Genomic DNA, 9,641 nt, shown 5'->3' with positions numbered 1-9,641 from the left:
CATGGAGCCACAAAGGTGATCAGGTCAATGTTGTAAAACTCCCAACAACAAACTTAGAGTTTGGATATCGGGTCTTAACACCAAACTTAGTGTTTGGTTGTGGCCTCCCAACACCAAACTTAGAGTTTGACTGTGGGGGCTCTGTTTGACTCTGTACTGAGAGAAGCTCTTCATGCTTACTCTCTTTTGTCACAGAGGGATGGCCATGTGCCTTAAACACAAGGTAGTCCCCATTCAATTGAAGGACTAATTCACCTCTGTTGACATCAATCACAGCTCCTGCTGTGGCTAGGAAAGGTCTTCCAAGGATGATGCACGCATCCTCTTCCTTCCTAGTGTCTAAGATTATGAAATCAGCAGGGATGTAAAGGCCTTCAACCTTTACTAACACGTCCTCTACTAATCCATAAGCTTGTCTTAATGACTTGTCTGCCAACTGTAATGAGAACAAGGCAGGTTGTACCTCAATGATCCTCAGCTTCTCCATTACAGAGAGTGGCATAAGATTTATCCCTGACCCCAGATCACATAGAGCTTTTTTAAAGGTCATGGTGCCTATGGTACAAGGTCTTAAGAACTTGCCAGGATCTTGTCTCTTTTGAGGTAAAATTTGCTGAATCCAGGTGTCTAGTTCACTAATGAGCAAGGGAGGTTCACTTTCCCAAGTCTCATTACCAAACAACATGGCATTCAGCTTCATGATAGCTCCTAGATATTGAGCAACTTGCTCTCCAGTTACATCTTCATCCTCTTTTGAGGAAGAATAGTCTTCAGTGTTCATGAATGGCAGAAGAAGATTTAATGGAATCTCTATGGTCTCTATATGAGCCTCAGATTCCTTTGGATCCTTAATAGGAAACTCCTTCTTGCTTGAGAGACGTCCCAGGAGGTCCTTCTCACTAGGATTTTCGTCCTTCTCCTCCCTTGTGCATTCGACCATATTGATCACATCAATGGCCTTGCATTCTCCTTTTGGATTCTCTTCTGTGTTGCTTGGGAGAATACTGAGAGGAGTTTCAATGACTTTCTTACTCAGCTGGCCCACTTGTGCCTCCAGATTTCTGATGGAGGATCTTGTTTCACTCATGAAACTTAAAGTGGCTTTTGACAGATCAGAGACTAAGTTTGCTAAATTAGAGGGGCTCTGTTCAGAATTTTCTGTCTGTCGCTGAGAAGATGATGGAAAAGGCTTGTTATTACTGAGCCTATTTCTTCCACCATTATTAAAGTCTTGTTGAGGCTTTTGTTGATCCTTCCATGAGAAATTTGGATGATTTCTCCATGATGAATTATAGGTGTTTCCATAAGGTTCACCCATGTAATTTACCTCTGCTATTGCAGGGTTCTCAGGATCATAAGCTTCTTCAGAAGCTGCCTCTTTAGTACTGTTGGATGCATTTTGCCATCCATTCAGACTTTGAGAGATCATGTTGACCTGCTGAGTCAACAATTTGTTCTGAGCCAATATGGCATTCAGAGCATCAATTTCAAGAACTCCCTTCCTTTGAGGCGTCCCATTATTCACGGAATTCCTCTCAGAAATGTACATGAATTGGTTATTTGCAACCATGTCAATAAGCTCTTGAGCTTGTGCAGGTGTTTTCTTTAGGTGAATGGATCCACCTGCAGAATGGTCCAATGACATTTTTGAAAATTCAGATAGACCATAGTAGAATATATCTAATATGGTCCATTCTAAAAACATGTCAGATGGACATCTTTTGGTCAGCTGCTTGTATCTTTCCCAAGCTTCATAGAGGGATTCACCATCTTTTTGCTTGAAGGTCTGAATATCCACTCTAAGCTTGCTCAGCTTTTGAGGAGGAAAGAATTTATCCAAGAAGGCCGTGACCAGCTTTTCCCAGGAGTCCAGGCTATCCTTAGGTTATGAATCCAACCATATTCTAGCTCTGTCTCTTACAGCAAAAGGGAAAAGCATGAGCCTGTAGACTTCAGGATCTACTCTATTTGTCTTAACAGTCTCACAAATCTGCAAGAACTCAGTTAAGAACTGATAAGGATCTTCAGATGGAAGTCCATGAAACTTGCAGTTTTGTTGCATTAAAGCAACTAGCTGAGGTTTCAGCTCAAAGTTGTTTGATCCAATAATAGGAATAGAGATGCTTCTTCCATCAAACTTGGACGTGGGTTTAGTAAAGTCACCAAGCATCCTCCTTGCATTATTATTATTTTCGGCTGCCATCTCCTTCTCTTGTTCGAATCTTTCTGAAAGGTTACCTTTAGATTGTTGTAATTTAGCTTCTCTTAGTTTCCTTTTCAGAGTCCTTTCAGGTTCAGGATCTATTTCAACAAGAGTGCCTTTTTCCTTGTTCCTGCTCATATGAAAGAGAAGAAAACAAGAAAAGAAGAGGAATCCTCTATGTCACAATACAGAGATTCCTTTATGTTAGTAGAAGAAGAAGAGAATAGAAGAAGGAAAAGTGAAGAATCCAAACACAAGGGATAGATTGGGCTTGGATTTTTGGGTGAAGGGAGGTGAAGAGTAGTGTTAGTAAAAAAAAATAATTAAATAGAATAAGAGAAGAGGTAGAGAATTTCGAAAATAATTTTGAAAAAGTAGTTAATGATTTTCAAAAATTAAAGATAAGATATAATTAAAATTAAAATTTAAAATAATTGAAAAGAATTTTGAAAAAGAGATGAGATATTTTCGAAAATTAGAGAGGGAAAAGTAGTTAGGTGGTTTTGAAAAAGATAAGAAACAAACAAAAAGTCAAATAGTTAGTTGAAAAAGATATTAAAATCAAATTTGAAAAGATAAGAAGATAGGAAGATAAGATAAGATATTTTAAAATCAAATTTTTGAAAAAGATAAAATTTTAAAAAAGATATGATAAAAAGATAAGATAATCAGATATGGTAAAAAGAAAAAAAATATTTTAATTTTTAAATTTAAATTTACTTACTTCACTAACAAGAAACTACAAGATAAGATTCTAGAACTTAAAGATTGAACCTTTCTTAACAAGAAAGTAACAAACTTCAAATTTTTGAATCAATCACATTAATTATTAGTGAGTTTTTGAAAATTTGATATAAAGATAAGAAAAAGATTTTGAAAATATTTTGAAAGAGATTTTTAAAATTTTCGAAAAAAAGAAAAAAAATTGGAAAAAGATATGATTTTTGAAAAAGATTTTGAAAAGATAAGATTTTTAAAATTGAAAATTTGACTTGACTTGTGAGAAACAACTAATTTTGAAAGTTTTTGACTAAGTCAACTCAAATTTTCGAAATTTTGAGAGAAAAAAGGAAAAGATATTTTTTTATTTTTGAATTTTTAATGATGAGAGGGAAAAATACAAAAATGACCCAAAACATAAAAATTTTGGATCAAAACACATGATGCATGCAAGAACACTATGAATGTCAAGATGAACACCAAGAACACTTTGAAGATCATGTGAACATCAAGAACATATTTTTGAAAAATTTTTGATGCAAAGAAAACATGCAAGACACCAAACTTAGAAATCTTTAATGCATGGACTCTAACAAACGAAAAATGCATATGAAAAACAACAAACAACACAAAACAAGAAAACATCAAGATCAAACAAGAGGACTTACCAAGAACATCTTGAAGATCATGAAGAACATTATGAATGCATGAATTTTCAAAAAATGCAGAATAAATTTTAAAAAGCATGCAATTGACACCAAACTTAAAAGTTGACTCAAGACTCAAACAAGAAACACAAAATATTTTTGGTTTTTATGATTTTATGATTTTTTTGTATTTTTATTATTATTTTCGAAAATATTTTTGGAAAAAACGAAAAAGAAAAGAAAAATTTTGAAAAAGATTTTTGAAAAGTTTTTGAAAAGAAAGTTACCTAATATGAGCAACAAGATGAACTGTCAGTTGTCCAAACTCAAACAATCCCCGGAAATGGCGCCAAAAACTTGGTGGACGAAATTGTGATTCATCAATGTTGTATTCTTTGTTGTTGTATGGAATAATTATAATGGCTCTTTGCTATGTGTGGACACAACTCCGTTCAACTTAACCAGCAAGTGTACTGGGTCATCCAAGTAATACCTTACGTGAGTAAGGGTCGATCCCACAGAGATTGTTGGTATGAAGCAAGCTATAGTCATCTTGTAAATCCCGGTCAGGTAGAGTCAAATGTAATTGGATTAGATACTTAAAAGATAAATAAAATAAAGGGATAGAAATACTTATGTAAATTAATAGTGGGAATTTCAGATAAGCATATGGAGATACTGTGCCCTTTCTTTTTCTACTTTCCTACTTTTTCCTTCAATCCTTCTTACTCCTTTCCATGACAAGCTGTATGTAGGGCATCACCGTTGTCAATGGCTACATCCCATCCTCTCAGTGAAAAAGGTCCAAATGCTCTGTCACAGCACGGCTAATCATCTGTCGGTTCTCAATCAGGTTGGAATAGAATCCCTTGATTCTTTTGCGTCTGTCACTAACGCCTAGCCTTCAGGAGTTCGAAGCTTGTCACAGTCATTCAATCATGGAATCCTACTCGGAATACCACAGACAAGATTAGACTTTCCGGATTCCCATGAATTCCGCCATCAATTCTAGCTTATACCACGAAGATTCTGATTAAGGAATCCAAGAGATATGCGCCCGGCCTAAGGTAGAACGGAAGTGGTCGTCAATCACGCGCGTTCATAGGTGAGAATGATGATGAGTGTCACGGATCATCAAATTCATCAAGTTGAAGTGCAACGAATATCTTAGAATAGGAATAAAGAGAATTGAATAGAAAATAGTAGTAATTGTATTGAAGCTTGAGGTACAGCAGAGCTCCACACCCTTAATCTATGGTGTGTAGAAACTCCACAGTTAAAAATACATATGTGAAAGGTTCAGGCATGGCCGAATGGCCAGCCCCCATGATCTGAGACTAATCATCCAAGATGTCTAATACACTAGTAAAAAGTTCTATTTATAATAAACTAGCTACTAGGGTTTACAGAAGTAAGTAATTGATGCATAAATCCACTTCTAGGGCCCACTTTGTGTATGTTTGGGCTGAGCTTGAGCTATCCACGAGCTGAGGCTTTTATTGGAGTTGAACGCCAAGTTGTAACGTGTTTTGGGCGTTCAACTCCGGGTCGTGACGTGTTTCTGGCGTTTTACTCCAGACAACAATATGGAACTGGCGTTGAGCGCCAGTTTACGTCGTCAATTCCCGAATAAAGTATGGACTATTATATATTGCTGGAAAGCTCTAGATGTCTATTTCCAACTCCATTAAGAGCGCGCCATTCGGAGTTCTGTAGCTCAAGAAAATCCATTTAGAGTGCAGGGAGGTCAGATTCCAACAGCATCAGAAGTCCTTTGTCAGCCTCCTATCAGAGTTTTGCTCAAGTCCCTCAATTTCTGCCAGAAATTACCTAAAATCACAAAAAAACACACAAACTCATAGTAAAGTCCAGAAATGTGAATTTAACATAAAAACTAATGAAAACATCCCTAAAAGTACCTTGAACTAACTAAAAACTACCTAAAAATAATGCCAAAAAGCATATAAATTATACGCTCATCACTTAGCAAACATAGTCTCTGATCTGTCTAAGGCCACTTTAAGTTTCATGAGTGAAACAAGGTCCTCCATTAGAAATTTGGAGGCACAAGTGGGCTAGCTGAGTAAGTGATGAGCTGATAATTTATACGCTTTTTGGCATTATTTTTAGGTAGTTTTTAGTAAGTTTGAGCTACTTTTAGGGATGTTTTCATTAGTTTTTATGTTAAATTCACATTTCTGGACTTTACTATGAGTTTGTGTGTTTTTTCTATGATTTCAGGAAAATTCTGGCTGAAATTGAGGGACTTGAGCAAAACTCTGAAAAAGGCTGACAAAAGGACTGCTGATGCTGTTGGAATCTGACCTCCCTGCACTCGAAATGGATTTTCTGGAGCTACAGAACTCCAATTGGCACCCTCTCAACGGTGTTGGAAAGTAGACATCCAGAGCTTTCCAGCAATATATAATAGTCCATGCTTTATTCGGAAATTGACGACGTAACATGGCGTTGAACGCCAAGTACATGTTGCTGTCTGGAGTTAAACGCCAGAAAAACGTCATGATCCGGAGTTGAACGCCCAAAACACGTCATAACTTGGAGTTCAACTCCAAGAAAAGCCTCAGCTCGTGAATAGATCAAGCTCAGCCCAAGCATACACCAAGTGGGCCCCGGAAGTGGATTTATGCATCAATTACTTACTCATGTAAACCCTAGTAGCTAGTCTAGTATAAATAGGATAAGTTACTATTGTATTAGACATCTTTTGACAGTTTAATCTCTTGACTGTTTAGCTTTTGATTATTCGGTCTCTTGATCACTCAAGGGGGCTGGCCATTCAGCCATGCCTGAACCTTTTACTTATGTATTTTCAACAGTGGAGTTTCTGCACACCATAGATTAAGGGTGTGGAGCTCTGCTGTACCTCAAGTTTCAATATAATCACTATTACTTTTTATTCAATTCTCTTTTATTCTTATTCCAAGATATACGTTGCACAACACTTTGATGAATGTGATGATCCGTGACACTCATCATCATTCTCACTTATGAACGCACGTGACTGACAACCACTTCCGTTCTACCTTAGGCCGGGCGCATATCTCTTAGATTCCCCAACAGAATCTTCGTGGTATAAGCTAGATAGATGGCGGCATTCATGAGGATTCGGAAAGTCTAACCTTGTCTGTGGTATTCCGAGTAGGATCCTGGGAATCCGGAAAGTTTAACCTTGTCTGTGGTATTCCGAGTAGGATTCCGGTATTGAATGACTGTGACGAGCTTTAAACTCCTGAAGGCGGGGCGTTAGTGACAAACGAAAAAGAATCAATGGATTCTATTCCAACCTGATTGAGAACCGACAGATGATTAGCCGTGCTGTGACAGAGCATAGGAACGTTTTCACTGAGAGGACAGGATGTAGCCATCAACCAAGGGTGATGCCTCCAGACGATTAGCCGTGCAGTGACAGCGCATAGGACCATTTTCCCGAGAGGATTGAAAGTAGCCACCGATGATGGTGATGCCCTACATACAGCTTGCCATGGAAAGGAGTAAGAAAGATTGAAGGAAGAGTGAGTAGTGAAGTAGAGTTTCAAGAGGAGCACAGCATCTCCATACACCTATCTGAAATTCTCACTATTGATTTACATAAGTATTTCTATCCCTTTTTATTTTCCATTTACTATTAATTTTCGAAAACCAAAACTATTTAATCTGCCTAACTGAGATTTACAAGGTGACCATAGCTTGCTTCATACCAACAATCTCTGTGGGATCGACCCTTACTCACGTAAGGTTTATTACTTGGACGACCCAGTACACTTGCTGGTTAGTTGAACGGAGCTGTGAATTCAACTGGTGCCAAATAATGATTTCATACAAGTACAAAAGAATATGGATCACAATTTCGTCCACCAAATTTTTGGCGCCGTTTCCGGGGATTGTTCGAGTATGGACAACTGACGGTTCATCTTGTTGCTCAGATTAGGTAATTTTCTTTTCAAAATCTTTTTCAAAATTTTTCTTTTCTTTTTCGTTTTCTCCAAAAATATTTTCGAAAAAAAAATCAATAAAAATCCAAAAAAAAACTAGAAAATCATAAAAACAAAAATATTTTGTGTTTCTTGTTTGAGTCTTGAGTCAATTTTTAAGTTTGGTGTAAATTGCATGCTTTTAAAATTTTTCTTGCATTTTTTCGAAAATCTCATGCATTCATAGTGATCTTCATGATCTTCAAGTTGTTCTTGACAAGTCTTCTTGTTTGATCTTGATGATTTCTTGTTTTGTGTTGTTTGTTGTTTTTCATATGCATTTTTGCATTCATATTTTCCAAGCATTAAAATTTCTAAGTTTGGTGTCTTGCATGTTTTCTTTGCATAAAAATTTTTCAAAATTATGTTCTTGATGTTCATCATGATCTTCAAAGTGTTCTTGGTGTTCAACTTGACATTCATAGTGTTCTTGCATGCATCTTGTGTTTTGATCCAAAATTTTCATATTTTGGGTCATTTTTGTGTTTTTCTCTCTCATCTTTAAAAATTCAAAAATAAAAAAAATATCTTTTCCTTATTTCCCTCCAAATTTTCAAAATTTTGGATTGACTTGGTCAAAATTTTTAAAAATTAGTTGTTTCTTACAAGTCAAGTCAAATTTCAATTTTAAAAATCTTATCTTTTCAAAATCTTTTTCAAAAATCATATCTTTTTCATTTTTTTATAATTTTGAAATTTCAAAAATTTTTCAAAATATTTTCAAAATCTTTTTCTTATCTTTTATACATATTTTCGAAAATATGCTAACAATTAATGTGATTGGTTCAAAAATTTGAAGTTTGTTACTTTCTTGTTAAGAAAGGTTCAATCTTTAATTCTAGAATCTTATCTTGTAGTTTCTTGTTAGTTAAGTCATTTTAAAATTAAATCTTTTTCAAAATATCTTTTTTAAAATTTTTTTATCTTTTATCTTATCTTTCAAAATTTATCTTTTTTAAAATTTGATTTGAAAATATCTTATCTAACTTTTATCTTCTTATCTTTTCAAATTTGATTTCAAATCTTTTTCAATCAACTAACTAACTTTTTGTTTGTTTCTTATCTTTTTCAAAACCACCTAACTACTTTTCCCTCTCTAATTTTCGAAAATATCTCACTCTTTTTCAAAAGTTCTTTTTAATTAACTAATTGTTTCATGTTTTAATCTTAATTACATTTTATTTCTAATTTTCGAAAATTACTAACCTCTTTTTCAAAATTATTTTCGAAATTTCCTTCTCTTTTCCTCTTCTATTTAATTATTTAATTACTAACACTTCTCTTCACCTCTCTTCATCCAAAAATCCGAATCTCCATCTCCATTCTTCTATCCCCTTTCTTCTTCTACTAACATAAAGGAATCTCTATACTGTGACATAGAGGATTCCTCTTTCTTTTCTTGTTTTCTTCTCTTTCATATGAACAGGAACAGGGAAAAAGGCACTCTTGTTGAAATTGATCCAGAACCTGAAAGGACTCTGAAGAGAAATTAAGAGAAGCTAAATTAAACAATCAAAACAACCTTTCAGAAATTTTCGAACAAGAGAAGGAGATGGCAGCCGAAAATAATAATAATGCAAGGAGAATGCTTGGTGATTCACAAAGCCAACGTCCAATTTGATGGAAGAAGCATCTCCATTCCTGCCATTGGAGCCAATAACTTTGAGCTGAAACCTCAGCTAGTTGCCTTAACGCAACAAAACTGCAAGTTTTATGACATCCATCTGAAGATCCTTATCAGTTTTTAACTGAGTTCTTGCAGATCTGTGAGACTGTAAAGACGAATGGAGTTGATCCTGAAGTCTACAGACTCATGCTTTTCCCTTTTGCTGTAAAGACAGAGCTAGAATATGGTTGGATTCACAACCTAAGGATAGCTGGACTCTGGGATAAGCTGGTCACTGCCTTCTTGGATAAATTCTTTCCTCCTCAAAAGCTGAGCAAGCTGAGAGTGGATGTTCAAACCTTCAAACAAAAAGATGGTGAATCCCTCTATGAAGCTTGGGAAAGATACAAGCAGCTGACAAAAGGTGTCCATCTGACATGTTTTCAGAATGGACATATTAGATATATTCTATT

The 9,641-nt window shown here is 35.5% G+C and overlaps 1 non-coding gene across 1 annotated transcript; it reads left to right on the top strand.

Moving 5' to 3' along the window:
- The first annotated feature begins 1,703 nt into the window (after window positions 1-1,703).
- LOC112767323 (small nucleolar RNA R71) lies at window positions 1,704-1,807 on the top strand. Its single transcript, XR_003184864.1, has one exon. It is a non-coding gene; the product is annotated as a small nucleolar RNA R71 (small nucleolar RNA).
- Window positions 1,808-9,641: the final 7,834 nt, after the last annotated feature.

This window comes from Arachis hypogaea, chromosome 2, assembly GCF_003086295.3.
Source record: "Arachis hypogaea cultivar Tifrunner chromosome 2, arahy.Tifrunner.gnm2.J5K5, whole genome shotgun sequence".
NCBI lineage: Eukaryota > Viridiplantae > Streptophyta > Magnoliopsida > Fabales > Fabaceae > Arachis > Arachis hypogaea.
The sequence above is the reverse complement of the archived record's forward strand: the minus strand, read 5'-3'. Positions and strand labels throughout refer to the sequence as shown.